Source organism: Xyrauchen texanus, chromosome 18 (assembly GCF_025860055.1).
Source record: "Xyrauchen texanus isolate HMW12.3.18 chromosome 18, RBS_HiC_50CHRs, whole genome shotgun sequence".
In the NCBI taxonomy this organism is placed as follows: domain Eukaryota; kingdom Metazoa; phylum Chordata; class Actinopteri; order Cypriniformes; family Catostomidae; genus Xyrauchen; species Xyrauchen texanus.
In genome coordinates, this window is record NC_068293.1 from 13,613,093 (window position 1) to 13,627,779 (window position 14,687).

Genomic DNA, 14,687 nt, shown 5'->3' on the forward strand with positions numbered 1-14,687 from the left:
CGGGCTCCAGCGGAAATGTCAGATGGAAGAGGAATATCTACGTTTGCTCCATATCCAAGTGATACCAGTGCACATGCGATTAAAAGGTTGAAAATTGGCCATAAGGACCTATATGCCGGATTAAAAAAAGACCATATTTAAAATATTTATTGTAACAGTACATACGCCCGAAGTGCTGACATAAAACGTAGGCTACAGTTAGCTGTAAAATAAATAAATAAATAATAAAGAACAGATTAAAATGGGCTAAATCTTGCTATTTCTATTCCAAAGCATCTTCGTATAGGCTACGTTTTTTTATTTATTTATGATGCTCGATCTCTAAATCTATTTTATTTTTTATTTTATTTGTATTAAAAGTATGGTACAAGTAACCTAAAACCATATAGCCCAGACGAAACGCCGTGATTATTCGTTTTCGTTAATCTGTGGCTACCTGGCGTCTGATGGGGCAGGTGTGGCCCGATGTCCCACCTTTTTCGTGTATAGTCTATTTGCTCTTTATATAGCAATAGTTTCTCATCGTCTTGTGTTATTAGTCTGAAAACAGTTTATATTCTTAGTATGCTAGATATAACACACATATACATATATTAATAACAAACACTTCTGAATAATTGACACTACAGTTTCACACGCACTGTATTATTTACAGTAAACAGTAGGCTACATGTGTGTTCGTTTCAAATAAACCAGTCACAGCTCCTCATGCATGCTATATTGTTCAGGTAGCCCACAATATGTTGTTAATGTTAGTTGCAACAGGGAGTAAATCTGCTGCAGACTGGAACAGCAACAAATATAAAACATTTCTAAAAACGGAAAATCAAGTTCATCCAGACAGCAGTACACTATCTAGGAGAGATGCTTTTATGTGTAACCACTAGATGGTGGTGAAGGTCTTCTGATAGCAACTGCAAGTCACGGCGCCTTCAATACAATACACATACAATTTTGCTAACATTTTCATGCAATATACTTTGTTACAGGCTGTCAAATAAAAAAATTCAACCTCCCTTTTTTCCCCATCAAAACATCCATCCTACAATGTTTTCCCCTCGCGCTATCTGTTTCTGAAGAAGAGGAGGCGGGGCTCTGGAAAAAGAAGCCTGACGTCATGTGTTGTGACGTTAGAACAGGGCGAGTCCAGACTCCAGTCCAAAATGCGGAGCAAGTGGAATAATTGCGGAGATTGCTGTGTATGAAAACACTGATCTTCATATTACCCTTAAACATGGAGCATTTCGGTAACTGAAACGTAAGTGATCTCCTCACTGCTTTACTAAAATGGCTAGTAATATTTTCATTTCGGTTGTTTATTAATAGCCTGCACAGATAATCGCTTGGAAGAAAGCAATATTCACTTTTCAGTCTAATGAAGTCCAGTTGTGACATGGTGCTAGACATTGTGCACGAGTTTTCATCAGAAGAAATAGCGGTTTATTTTTAAATGTTAAACGGTCACTCTAAGACGCAGTCTTCATCACGCTTTATATTCCGTCACGGATGCACAAACACAGTAAAGCGTATGTCCAAATATAATCTGAGCTTTTTAGTCAACTCCGCGTTTACCAGATGCTCTTGATGAGAATTGAGAAATGATGTGTTGATTTTATGCACTGTGCTCATCATAAGCATATAGTATAAGGCCCAAGTCATTTCTTCTCACTTAATGCAGCAACTTTAATTGTAATTTTGTAATGTTCGACGTGCTAATGGATTCGATGGCATGACTCATCACTTGTGTTGTCAAAATTACCTCATAATCAGCATAGTGAAAAGTTGCAAGTGTTGTCACATTGTATTTGAAAAACCAGGGCCTCCTTGCCTCAAGTCTTCTTCCTCAATATTTTCTGTCAGTTGTTCCTTAAACAGTAAGACACTGGTTGACTTTAAATGATAATAGATCTTCTTATTGTTACATATAAGTTGACTGTTCTTTTAATAGTCTAACTAGTACCTGGATTTATGACACAATTGACTGATGGAAGATGCCGAAGACAAAGTTGCATGCTTTTCTAATTAACACATCACAGAAACCTGGGTGTAAAAATCAGCTCAGCATAAACTGTCTGTGAATATTCAATCACATCCATATATATTGAGCACTTAAAGATAGGAGGCCAGGGAAATTGGTAAGCTTTGTGTTTCATGGTTTTTGTGTGGGAAGCCTTCGTTGAAGGGATAGTTCACCCAAAAATGAAAATTATCTCATAATTTATTCACAGTCATGCCATCTCAGATGTGTATGACTTTCTTTCATCTGCTGAACACAAATGAAGAATATTTCAGCTCTGTTGGTCCATACAATGCAAGTGAATGGTAGCCAGAACTTTGAAGCTCCTAAAAGCACATATATTCAACATAAAAGCAATCCAATTTGTGTTTAGCAAAGAAAGAAAGTCACATCTGGGTTGGGATGATGGTGAGAAAATGTGAGAATTTTCATTTTTGTGTGAACTACTCCTTTAAGGATCTGGGTTTCTAATACACAAATATTGCAGATTAACTTCTCAGTCCTCATCACAACCCTGCTGAATATACAAACATTGCTGGTTTACAGAATATGTTGTATTCTGGAAGTGGGTGTGCTTGTGTCCCTTCAAGGCCTTTTATCCAGTAAGACTATGTTGTAAACTAACTTCACCAGGAAGATCACGAATGTTGACCAGAATTTTCTTTACACGTGGAACACATTGTTATACTGGTCTACTTGTCAGACCAGCACAAGATCAGCAATGACCAGTCAGGACCAGTATGGAAACTCATACAGATCTGAGCTGGTCTTTTCCTCAGGGAGGTATCTAGTGCATGTAAATGGTCACTTATAACTTCATTAAACATATACAGTATATGAAAATGGCATTACAGCAGATGATCCCAATAAAAACAAGCCACAAAACAACATTACATGGTCCATTCCTGGTCATTCGCACTGTTTGTGTATGTAGACTGGATAGAAGTCGCAAACAGTCAGAAATTATTTGGCATAAGCAAATTATCTGCAAAAATATCAGTGTAAATTCCACTATCTGTGCGATAATAATATCAGCCAATAATATGTTGTCTACCATTATATTGTGCAACTAGGCCTGGGCGATAAAACAATATCAATATTTATTTGCGATCTATATCGATGATGAGCTTTTGAGTAACTTTTGACATTTAGCCTGTGTTCTACATCTAGACAAGCGTGTTGCTAAAACACTAGCAGTTTGGCATCCTTATCGTATGTTTCCAATGGTGCGTAGGGATTGGCTTTGTGTGGATTTCTTCCGCATCAGTGGAAACGCAGCCTTGGACTGTATGAAGTTGCTATTGCCCCCGCTACGCAGGTCACCGCGTTCCGGATCCCAGATTGATTCCACCTTGACTGCAAAACATCATAACGATGGTTACGCCCTCTCATCGTCTCGAGTGAGCAGCGCGACAAAACAACAGTGCCGGTTACATCATATCTGATCTTTCTGTGCTGTATTCTTGAATATTTTTCTCTAGCACTGAAACACGCTTCACTGATGCCCTGTCCCGGTCCGCACCCGCTTCCTCTCTGACAAGGATGAAAGACAAAACAATTACTAGTTTTGCCTAGATTACTAGCCTAGTCTTTCTCACTTTAATGAAAATAGAAAAATGGTCCATTCAGACTTTTACATTTTCAAAAGTTTATCTCTGTAGTTATTTTAATGTAAAAAAAAATATATATATATATATATATATATACTGACATTTTGATTCAAAATTAACAATCATCTTATAAAATTCATATACAACTGCACTCAATTGATAAACTATAAAATATTGTTATATTTTCATAGAAGATCCCTCAGACACCACTGCATTGGCTGTGTCTGGGCCCCAACGCAGTTTTGTAAAGACTATTTAGGATTTTGTTTTCTCTTCTTTTTTTTGGAAATTCAAAAAATTGTGCAAATGTGATTCATTATCGTGATAAATATCGATATTGAATGATATGAAAAAGAATATCATGATAATATTTTTTGCAATATCGCCCAGCCCTATGTGCAACCTAGGAATTACAAACAATGACAGTAGCAAAGTGCAGTTTAATGGAAAAAGGTATGTAAAAATGTAAACGATGGAAAATTATGCTTAAACCTGAGAAGTGACCATGACGAGATAATTACTGCAATGTGACATGGCAAAATGTGTTGATCAAGGAAACTACAGTGAAAACCAATGATAGAGCATTGAGCTTTGCATTTTCTATCAGAACATTTGGCTTGATACTGTATAAACATTACATTTAGTCATTTATTGCCCCACTTCTGTATCTCTATTCAAAAACCTCTTACTGAAAGAGGAGCTCACCGGCTTTCACAAAGACATCTAATTTTGTACTGTGGAAAATATGTAAAGCGGCATTGGTTTGCCACACAAATAATCCCCTTGTTTTTTGTATGTTTATTGTCACAATTGTCCATGAACCTGAAGTTCATGGATTTTCTATTGGTGTGATAATAGCTGTCAACGATAAGGTTTTAACTCTGTGAATATCTGTTATTCTCCCAATTAATTTATGAAACCATATATGACGTATGTTCATCTCTGTAATGTCTTATGTGCAAGTCAAACTCTGTCTGCCCTTCTTTACTTGTTATGATTTTTTTCACACCATTCAGCTGGGTATTAAATAATATGAGTTAGTCTAATACACCAAGTGTTCACAGACAGAGATGGCACACATTTTAAAAAGTGAGATTGGCTGTTCTTTAAATGGAGCACAGTTTCACTCAGCCACACTAACTGATTGAAGGGTTAGAGATGAAAGGAGTATGTGATGGATAATCCTGTTTTCACCCAGACAGTGATTCATTACTAAAGGAGATGGCTGCTCTATGAATGTGACTGCTTTAATTACCATTTGATATGAATCCAATCAAAACAGAGCTTAGGCTAAATAGCAAAGACTCTTTGATTTTTGTAACATGCACAATCAGAGTTTACTTCTCTTTTAAGTCATTGCTTGAATGTAATGCATTTTTGGAGATTTAAGGATGTCCTGTTTTGTTTTTGGCATACCATAGAAATACTTTTTCCTGATATGGAAGTTTACAGATGTACCAGAAATACCACCAGAAATATTGATACTTAGACCTGAATATACAGGTCTGTTTCATGTTTACACTGCTCTTGAGCAAGGCACTTGACACTATCTGCTCCAGGGGCGCCGTATCATGGCTGACACGGCGCTCTGACCCCAACTTAGCTGGGATATGCAAAATCAAGATAATTTTACTGTATATATGCAGAATGTACAATGTGTGACAAAATAAAGTGTTAGTACAGTCCCAGAATGCTCAGATGAAGAGAATGTCACTTACACTTCCTGAATAAGCTAAAGGACAGGAAGTGGTTGTGAGAGGCGGAGTATATCATATTTGACAGTTTTGAATGACACTATGAAAGTGGGAGTGTTAGGGACCGTGCGTTGAGCTCAAAGAGATTGTTGTGGTCCGTCACCCATCGTGAACCATCCTCACACTACATGTTAGTATTCAGATCATAAAAACAATTCTTGATTCATAAGTTGCAGATAGTACACAGACATTGTGTTCTCTGAAATGTTTATTTCAAAACATTGGAGCTCTTAATTAGTTAAAAAAAAATTATAGTAATGCGATATAGTTGGATAAGTAGATTGAATAGAGCTGTTCAGTTTGTAAAAGTTAAGCCTTCATAAATCTGTTCTCTTCAAATTATAAGCTAAAAAGTCTGGTTATGTCTGTTGAATGTGTTTGTGTTTTGCTTTGTGAGACTACATCCACATTAATCTGGATACATTTTCAAACGTTTTCAAAAAGTTGCTCGTCCACATTGAAACACATTGTAAGAAGTGTAGCCCTGCATCATTTCCACGTACTGTCTAAAACACAATTGTCCCTTTGTTCTGCAACCGGATAGCAATTCCGTGTAAACTTCCCGTCGCCTTTGAAGGAATGCAATGTGATGGCAGAGACTTGACAGATGTAGAAAGTAGGCATGAAAACTCCTCACCACGTTTTTAAACCAAAATGGGTCACCTACGTGATTTGTGCAGATCCGATGAGATCGTGGCCAGCATTTACCTGCTATATCTTCATAGTTACCATAAACTTCGCAACTTAAGGCTCTGGTTAACCAATCATCACTCCTAATGCAAAAACATAGGACAATGCTATTTTCCCCTCATAATATGTCTGAAAAAGCACTCGTCACAGCCGCATGCAAGCAGGTCAGAAATGCGCTCCAGATAATGTTCTGTTCGCGCCCGGAGCAGAAATGCTCCCTCGCGAGGATGGTTTTATGCCAGCGGATACGTACACGCTCCTGATTTTTATTTGCGCTATTATAGTACTAGGCAAACGCCATAAGAAAGTATATTTACCCATAATGTGTAACATTCAATAGCCATTCAGACCATCAATTACACCCTCCAATCCAGGGAGACGACAGCAGTCGAGTTTTTCAGACGAGATTATGTCAAATATGGGGAGGTGGATCGCACACTGTGCAAGAACATCCGTTCAGCAGGAACCACTAACAAACGCCAGCAGCAGCTGTGTCTGCTTGAAAAGAGACTGTGGCTGCAAAGGATCCAGTAGTGCTCAGGATCTCAAAAAACATACAGCTGAAGAGGAGAAGAGGGCAATGCTGAGACATGCTGCTAAACAGAGAAAACGGGGCCTTGAGAGTCTGGTTCAGGCGAAAAATAGAAAAAACAGACCTCTCTTACGCTGTGTGTTTTGTGGAATGACTTGCTTCCACACATTAAAATGGCCCCATATTTTATGTGTATTATGTGCTATTATATTTTTTATTTATTCTTTGTGCAGCACTTTGGTAACCTTGTTGTTTTTTAAAATGTGCTATATAAATAAAGTTGATTGGATTGGATTTTTTGCTGACGTATCCTTCTCAATTCTTTTTTTTTTTTTTTTTTTTTTTACCCCTGACCAGGTTTCATGCCTGAGAAAGAATTCCTGCCTTACAAGTAAATGAGCCAGTCACTGTTTAGATATAGACAATGCCTGTCAATCAACTCGAGAATGTGCATGCACATTAGTTATACAAGCCAGGAAAATTGCGTTTTTTAGCGTAACATGAGGTAAAGAAGCACAATTTATGATTCCAGTGTTGTCTAATTTTATTGCTGATTTGAAATATGTTCTTTGGCCATAATCTTGACCAACCATTTTTGAGATTTCAGTCTTTCCCCATTCAAGTAGATAGGAGCTGCACTGTCATGACTGGAAATAGCCTTCAGAGAGTGTTCCAGAGATGGCTGACTGTGGAATGACTTGCTAAAATTACTTTGATGAAGGTTGTTCAATGTACCATAAATCTTTTACAAGGCTATCATAGTGGATAGCAGGAACAACGATGCTGCTTGGACATGGCCTGCCATCTTCATTGTTTGGGTTGAATGGGTCACATGACTGCATCAAATGACAACAAATACGTTATCATTTTCGAATATCTCCATTTTCCCTGTCCAAACTACAGATAGCGTTTTCAAATTTATCCACTTGGTAGAGCGTTTTTTTGAAAAGCGAATTTTCGCTGGACAAAACTCTTTGATTTGCTAGTTCAGACATAACCAACCTATCTGCATGGGTTGCTTTGGTAACAACGTAGGCGTAACCACGTGACGATGCTTTCAAAACAGATGCGGAAAAAATGGAGGTGCATCATCTCGCTCTCAAATAAGCGCCCTGTCCAGTCGCAGTGCAGATCTCCTCCATCGCACAAGACTCAGCAACGGAGGAGACTGGTAAATATTGTGATGTTCCGTGCTGCAGTCACTGATTTTGGATGTCATCCTTGTGTGTCGCATTAAGAGTGAGGCAAAAGACCATTTGAAATCCGAATTGAGCAACCAGAGCATCCGGACTGAGACGCATCTGACAAAATCAGATTTCAATCGCATTTTAAACCATCTCCCGATGTGGTTTGAATCAGATTCTGAAAAATGTGATTTCATGTGTTTTTTTTTGCTGTCCAGACTATCTAAACTTATCTGGATATGCAAAAAATCTGATTTATTCTGAACAAGGCCTCTGTCTCAGTGTGGATGGAAGGCCAAAGCATAACTAAATAGTCCTGTACCACAGTCTGTGTGCTGTCACATCAGGCTCCAAATAGTAGCGTTACAAACATCTGCCCATCGATCTGTCTATTGACGATTGCAGTTTTTCTAAATAAAATAAGCCAACTTGGATGCACTTGGCAGTAAACATCAGCCGTTTAATCATTTATTTGGAGCAAATCACTTTAATGTGTAATAGTATCTGAGTGGGGCGATTTATAAGTGCAAAGATTTCACATTTCACGAGAAACTGCACGCTGTTTAGCTTGCCCCCAGAGGATTATTGTGCTCAACTCAAGTCCGAAGAGACAGCTTTTAAGTGTTTTAATGTTGTTGTTTTCACTATTGCAGCAAACTAATCTCCTGTTTGTGAATATAATACAGTTGTAGACACTCGGACAGTTTCATCTCTGTTTTATTTACATTGCATTCGGTCGCTTCCCCAAATCATCACACTCAGACCATGAGGACTCCACGTTTACAATGATTAAACCAGTTAATTTCTGTAATCGGACTCTGGGATGAAAACGTTTCTTTTATTTTTGAAATTTACAAAATGGAGATTTATATAAAGTAAGTACATGAAAGCAATGTGATCATTATCATCGCAAATACTCTGTATAATCTTTACTCGGAATATAAGGTTGTTGGTTTTTTTGTAACTTACTGTATACCCCTGTCTTGTTAATGTGTAAATGTACTCTGGTTTGTATTATATTCTTGTATTCCTCCTAATATTTTTTTTTACTTGTACTCTGTTCATATGCATCCTGTTTAAAGTAATAAAACTACATGACATTATCCCAGAGTAATGATTGTAAGATAAGGTAGGTCTGTTTAGACTAGGTATTTGAGATGGAATTGTACATAAAATAGGCCATAATAATTCCACGCTGTGGGCACTGCCATATAAACAGACTGCAGCGGAAGTTGTTTTACGCTACTATGTGAAGCGAATGCGGAAGTGTGATGAAGACCTATTAATGCGTTTTCAAATGAAAATGTTTAGTGTGAACATGGCTTCAGACAATTGACTACACTGTAGCAAGATTCCTTGGAATCAGAGGCACCATAACATAAATTAACAATGTTACACGATATAATATAACATCAGTAAACATCTCACCACCTCCAGCTTTATTGTTCTGACAATGCAATGTTTGTACAGAATGGGTGGAAGTTGCATGAAGACAAGTTGCTTTTATAGCATAATTGCATTTAAAATGCAACCTAAACATGCATGAAATCGAAATGAGGCTTGTGAAACAATTCTGTGACTGGTGGTTAATATGAGTGAAATGTCAATGCCTATGAATGTGGTAAATATCAAACACCTACAGGCACAGTTAACGATGGTCTTTATCTGCAGGCGAGAAATTACTTCTATTTTTGATTTATGTGAACGCATTATGATAAATGTGTTGCTCATTATAATATGTTTCGGGCCTTTTAGGTTGACTATAACAGGCAGATGGCTGGCTGGTGGGTTTTTGGTTGTGCATGATGAAGGGCCGAGTCAGAGTAAGCCGACATCCACCCCTTCAGCCTAGGACTGGGCGATACATAGAATATTCACGATAAAATCAAAAGAAAATCGCTGACTATATAAAATGTAACAATATTGTGAATATCGCAATGATTTAAAATTGGCCTTTTAAGTTTCATAGAGTGCATCAGTAGACTAATTTCCGGATCCTTCAGGGCTGTATAATTAATCAAAACAACATCAAAATGGCGATATGATCATATGTGATTAATAGACTGCCAAAGGCTGCAAAACATGATCTGTGTGCACTTCAGAATGAACTGGTGACCCGGTGATCTGTTCACACGCAGTGCTCATGTACTTGTCTTTTAGCGTATTTCACATGAATTGTGAAATACTGCCGGTTCAAGCATTTGCGCAATTCCAAATATCAGTAACCGCTATAAAGTTATTACTCAAATCTACAAATGCAGAACAGTATAAGTAGTAAATGAGAGTTTGACATATATATTAATATAATAAAAGCTCCTGGTGAAGGTGAATTAAACATGTCAGCACTTGCTGTATCAGAATAAAAGCCCCAGGTATGGGTCATTGAGCTCTAAAATAGGTAAGGGTGAAGTAAATTGGACAGAAATATATAAATATAATCTTAAACAAATCTTATCTTATCTGTAGACTTTGTCAGTTTGAACCAGTCTGGCCATTCTCTGTTGACCTCTCATTAACAAGGCGTTTCCATCCACAGAACTGCCGCTCACTGGACCAACAATCATGCCACGTTCCAAATCATTGAAATCACATTTGTTCTCCATTCTGATTGTTGATGTGAACATTATCTGAAGCTCTTGAGTTTTGTGTGATTTTATGCTCTGCACTGCTGCCATATGATTGTCTGATTAGATAATTGCATGGATGATTGATGGTGCCAGACGGGCTGGTTTGAGTATTTCTGTAACTGCTGATTCCTGGGATTTTCACACACAACAGTCTCTAGAATTATCTCAGAATGGTGTCAAAAACAAAAAAATCAGTGAGCAGCAGTTCTGCGGATGGAAACGCCTTGTTGATGAGAGAGGCCGACAGAGAATGGGCAGACTGGTTCACACTGACAAAGTATATTGTAACTCAGATAACTGCTCTGTACAGTTGTGGTGAGAAGAATATCATCTCAGAATGCTATTATATTGCCCAGCCCCAGATTTCAACCCACTACCTGCTGCTTTGCATACTCTACAGCTAAAAATAAAAACAACACATGAGATGGGCATGTAGCGTATTTGCATTCTCATTCACCATGTCACATTCCTCTGTGTCCAGACAGATCTCACAGTGAAATTAGAAAGAGTAGGTTGACTTTTCTTTAGATACAATCTCATATGATTAATGAAATTCGAAACACTGCCCCCAGTGGTTAAAGTGGTAAATGTACATATGTGTACGTTTAAGCTCCATTTTCCTTGTATAATGTCCATGGAGGGGGGCCAAAAGCGAGTTGTTAAGTGAGTTGTTTTCAGCTTTACAGTCTAATACAGGGAAGAGGAATGCATATTTTATCAACTGAATCCTCAAACCTTTAACTATCAGTGGAGAAATAATGTTAAAGGGAAAAATGCAACCTCCGAATTGCGATTATCACTGATTATGCGGACGTGATTACTTCCTGGTTTCAACGTCGGATATGAACGCAGACCCACGCTGCCTACGCAAAGTTCTTCCACACCAAAATGAAAGGTAAACACACCGGAGCTGATACAAAAATGTCTGATGAAGACAGAAGATGGCACTTGTTCGTAAGTCGGCATAACGTGGCTGGTCCGAGGATACTGGAACTCTTGGAAACAACATGCCAACTTCTGTTGTTATCATGTTGCTGTGTCTGGATTCATTGATGTTGTTTTTATTTCACCTAGTTTGATTTCATGTCCATTGAGTTTGTGCATAAATAAGTGAAGAAGACCTCGGTCCTTGAATTTTTATAATGTCCCTTAATTAGGGCCCAAGCACAAAGTGCGTAGGACCCTATTGTTTTCGTTAGGATTATTATTATTAGGGCCCAAGCACAAAGTGCGTAGGACCCTATTGTTTTCGTTAGGATTATTATTATTAGGGCCCAAGCACAAAGTGCGTAGGACCCTATTGTTTTCGTTAGGATTATTAGGGCCCAAGCCTTGAAAAGGCAAGGCCCTATTGTTTTCGTTAGGATTATTATTAATAATAATAATAATAATAATAATATTTTTTTTACGACTATTGGGGCACTTTTGGGGCTCTTAACATGCTCAAAAACTCTTGAAACTTTGCACACGGGTCAGAACCCGCGGCCATTAGGGCCGGGCTGAAGCTGGTACCCGGGTGTGGCAGGGGGGCTCGACAGCGCCCCCTGGAACGGGGTCCGAAAACTTGGTCCATAAATCAAACACGCTTGCATGTAATAATATGAAACTTGGTACACATATAGAGCTCATCATTTCATATATCCTTCATACTTTTACTTTTTACCTCAGGCCAACTGGAAATCGTCTATTTAGGGTTTTTTGAAAACGCATACAATGGAATGTGAAATACTCCTGCTAGAGAATTCCACCAATCGCCACTGAAACTCGGTCAGCATGAAGTCAAGACATTGAGGATGAAAAATTGGTCAGCGGATTTTTGATATCTCGAACGGTTTGGCCATGGCGAGGAAACGAAATGATGGCACGAAAAGAGAAACAGGAAGTGTGTTATAACTTCTGCATACATTAATTGATCTCGATGAAACTTCAGCAGTGTGTTTGCTGTAAGAGGCCGATCGCATGGATGTGACTATTGTGAGTCAAAGTTATAGCGCCACCAACTGGCAGAAGGAAGTGTGTCACTTTCAAAATGCTTTGAAATCACCCTCTTATTTTTACTCGATTTACTTAAAACTTTATGTGTATAATGTAAACACACGGCAGATGTAGACGTGTGAAAGGATTATTGATATCTTAAAAACTGTTGTCGTGGCAACGCTTCAAGACTCTTAGCATACTTGAAATTGCATGAAACTCAACAGACACATCACATTTATTAGCCAGTAGACATGTGCAAAGTTTCAGAAACAGGCGTGGTGCAGGGGCTCAGTAGCGCCACCTTTTGACAAAAGTGGGGGGGTTGCTTTACACTTTGACCCACAGTCACAAAACTCAGTAATTATGTTGTTCTCATCGAGCCAGACAACTTTCTAATTTACAGTCATTAGCTCAGACCAACAGAAAGTCAGCTATTTTGGTTTGAATGTGGATGTTTTTGGAGAATTTTCTCTCCCTCTCTCACTGACCCTACGTCTCTCTGTGTCTGTGGGGAGGGTGCTGATTTTGCTGAAGAGTGAAAATGCTTTTATTTTTGTTTTTCAAGGTTTTGGGGCCCTTAACGTGCTCGAAAACTCTTGAAACTTTGCACACGGGTCGGAACCCGCGGCCATCAGGGTCGGACCGAAGATGGTACCGGGCGTGGCAGGGGGCTCGACAGCGCCCCTGGAATGGGATTCGAACACTTGTCCATATATCAAACATGCTTGCATGTAATGATATGAAACTCGGTACACTTGTAGATCTCATCGGGCCGAACAACTTTCGTGCTCTAAGTTTTACGCCAGCCCAACAGGAAGTCGGCTATTATGGGTTGTTTGGAAACACATGCTCTGGAATTATATATATTCCTCCTAGAGAATGAATCCAATCGCCACCAAACTCGGTCGGCATGAAATCAAGACATTAAGGATGCTACATTCCGGACGGATTTTTGATATCTCGAACGGTTTGGCCGTGGCGAGGAAATCGATTTAGGACTAAAAATGGACACATGAAGTGTGTTATAACTTAGTTAGTTCTATCTACAGTTACAAAACTCGGCATGTATATTGTTCTCATCAAGCCGAACAACTTTCTAATTTACAGTCATTAGCTCCGACCAACAGAAAGTCAGATATTGTGGTTTGAATGTGGATTTCTTTCAATTTTTCTCTCTCTGAGTGACCCCTCCCGTTCAGTGTTTTTTCTCTCTGTGTCTCTCTGACAGACAGAATGGCCCTGCCAAATTTTTTGTGTGTGTGTGGGGGGGGGGAGGGGGGAGGGGGGGGGGGTTCTCTGTTGGGTGAGATTTGCTTTTTGATTGTTTGATTGTTTTTCAAGGTTTCTGGGACTTTTGGGGCCCTTAACATGCTCGAAAACTCTTGAAACTTTGCACAAGGGTCAGAACCCGCGGCCATCAGGGCCGGGCTGAAGCTGGTACCCGGTTGTGGCAGGGGGGCTCGACAGCGACACCTGGAATGGGATTCGAACACTTGTCCATATATCAAACATGCTTGCATGTAATAATATGAAACTCGGTACACTTCTAGATCTCATCGGGCTGAACAACTTTCGTGCTCTAAGTTTTACGCCAGCCCAACAGGAAGTCGGCTATTATGGGTTGTTTGGAAACACATGCTCTGGATTTATATATATTCCTCATAGAGAATTAATCCAATCGCCACCAAACTCGGTCAGCATGAAGTCAAGACATTGAGGATGCTACATTGCGGACGGATGTTTGATATCTCGAACGTTTTGGCCGTGGCGAGGAAAAGAATTTATGACTAAAAAGGACACAAAGTGTGTTATAACTTAGTTCTATCTATAGTTACAAAACTCGGCGTGTATATTGTTCTCATCGAGTCGAACAACTTTCTAATTTACAGTCATTAGCTCCGACCAACAGACAGTCAGATATTTTGGTTTGAATGTGGAACACATAGCAAATGAACTTTGAAGCTCCAAAAGCACATAAAGGTAGCATTAAAGCAAGGAAGTGTGTTATAACTTCTGCATACATTAACTGATCTCGATGAAACTTCAGCAGTGTGTCACATGGATGTGACTATTGTGAGTCAAAGTTATAGCGCCACCAACTGGCAGAAGGAAGTGTGTCACTTTCAAAAAGCTTTGAAATCACCTTCTTATGTCTCAAGTGAACAAACAGACCAACAGAAAGTCAGATATTTTGGTTTGAATGTGGAACACATTGCAAATGAACTTTGAAGCTCCAAAAAGCACATAAAGGCAGCATAAAAGCAAGGAAGTGTGTTATAACTTCTGCATACATTAA

At 38.9% G+C, this 14,687-nt stretch overlaps 1 protein-coding gene across 5 annotated transcripts in view; it reads left to right on the forward strand.

Annotated features, from left to right (window-relative positions):
* Nucleotides 1-1,121: 1,121 nt before the first annotated feature.
* inpp4aa (inositol polyphosphate-4-phosphatase type I Aa) overlaps nt 1,122-14,687 on the forward strand; it is a 52,260-nt gene continuing 38,694 nt past the window's right edge. For all 5 annotated transcript variants that reach the window (XM_052148587.1, XM_052148589.1, XM_052148590.1 and 2 more), the window contains exon 1: nt 1,122-1,258. The gene's annotated coding sequence lies outside the window, so the exon portion shown is untranslated. The remainder of the gene's footprint in view (nt 1,259-14,687) is intronic.